Source organism: Pongo pygmaeus, chromosome 9, assembly GCF_028885625.2.
Source record: "Pongo pygmaeus isolate AG05252 chromosome 9, NHGRI_mPonPyg2-v2.0_pri, whole genome shotgun sequence".
NCBI classification, from domain to species: domain Eukaryota; kingdom Metazoa; phylum Chordata; class Mammalia; order Primates; family Hominidae; genus Pongo; species Pongo pygmaeus.
This window is the reverse complement of record NC_072382.2, coordinates 115,715,124-115,716,912: the sequence shown is the minus strand read 5'-3', so window position 1 is coordinate 115,716,912 and position 1,789 is coordinate 115,715,124. Positions and strand designations below refer to the sequence as shown.

The 1,789-nt window shown below is 46.4% G+C and overlaps 1 pseudogene; it reads right to left on the bottom strand.

Annotated features, from left to right (window-relative positions):
- LOC129008881 (peroxiredoxin-like 2A) lies at nucleotides 1-1,004 on the bottom strand (annotated as a pseudogene).
- Between the last annotated feature and the right edge of the window lie 785 nt (nucleotides 1,005-1,789).

Here is a 1,789-nt window from a genome sequence, read left to right as displayed (position 1 = left end):
TTAAGCCTCTTGTTTCCCAGGTTTTAGCCTAATAATTCTCATTAGTTTTTCAGATTTTTGTCAGTCTTGTTTTGGGGCTATTTTGCCTCACTGGGCCTAAACAGAATATTAAAATACATTAATAATCCATATTGAGAGTAGAGTATAAATGGGTTTCTCACGCCTTAGGGACACAAGTGGAAACAATACATCCCATGAACACAGGTGAATGCCCCTGGTTATCCCTGAGCTGGGCAGTTTCACACAGTCATTTTTTCTCTGAGGCCAAAGTCTGTGGTTTGATCATCTTAGCAGCTTCCAGAACAGAAAGCAGGTTTACCTTGTCTCCAGATTCATTTTCTCGGTGCCCAAGAAGAATGCCCTGCTTTCCTGATCCCACCACGAAAACTCCCCCAAGGATGAAGCCTTCTCCTTCCAGGTTTCCAGAGAAGCCTCCATTCCAGGCTCGGAAGAAGTTGTACCACACTCCCAGACGGATAAATCCCGTAAACATCATCTTCCGCCTTTGTGGACCATAGAACTTTTTTTTTCATCCAGGAAGATTTCTCTTTTGAAATAAGGCTGGAAATCCTTCACTTCGGTCCTGATGTGCTCCTTTACCACTGCATAGAAGGGGACGCCCAGCTGGTCCAACATGCTTTTCAGGGAGGACAGATCCGCAGCTTCCTCTCGACAGAGGAAACAGCCTGGCCTCCGCACTGCCATAATCACAGCTCCATTTTTTCCGCATAGCTCCTTTGCTTTCAAAGTCCTTGGTTCCTTCTGCAGTGTTTTCAGGTCTATATCCTCCAGGTACTCCAGGGCCGCTTTCTGGGGCTTGGACAGAAACACGTCTGTGTTGGCAAGCAGCAATGCCAAGGCAGCAGCCCCCAAGGCTCCTGCACCAATGGACCACATCCCCATGGTGAAGAAACTTGGGTCCTCAAGTGCCTCCCTTCTGCCGGCCTTTTGCCGCCCCGACGCCCGGGCGCTAAGGGGCCAAACCGCCCGGCCTGGAGGGTCCCAGGGGCAGGCCCCGCTCACTCCAGTTCTTATAGGTGTTCAAGATGGAAATATTCTAGCCTCTTGAGTATCTCTCCTTCCTAGAAAATAAAACTTTCCCCCTCCTCATTTCCCCAGATTTCCAGCAAATTCTAGCTTTTTCAACTACTTGTGGGTGGAAGCTTTTTTCTGTTCCCCAGACAACTCAGACAACTCTAGAGTGCTCTTCAGGGTAGGTCACCCTGGAAATTGTATCTAAAAATAGCAAGCTGGTAGCAAAAGCTAGGCTTTAATGGGGACAGTGATGGGTCATCAGCCTATTGGTCACCCCAGAGCTAGACCTGGGGGCAGAAGGTCATTTGGCTTAGATTTCTCTCTAACTCAAGAGAGTTAATAAACTTAAAGGAGGAAAGGACCAGAGAGGTCATCCTATTCATGGCGAATAGCCGTTTGCCCATCCGGCCACCCTGGAACTGGACCTGGGGCAGAAGGTAGTTGGGTTTAAATTTCCCTCTTACTTGAATTCTACAGAACTTCTAGAAAAGAAGGGACCGAAGAGGCTATCTTATCCATCTTCTTGTTTCTGGGAAAAACAAAGGCTTAGTGTATTATTAGTATTTTCTCATAAATTTTCAACGAGACCTCAAAAATCCCTTGGGGATTCTAAAACGAAGTTTCTTCTAATATCTAACTTTAATTGCACTTGGTACAATTTTGAATCATATCCTTTCATCCTGTGGAAATGAGTCCCATCTCCGATCCATCCTTTTCAGAGTCTGAGAAAGAGTGGAAACATAATGGTCATCCA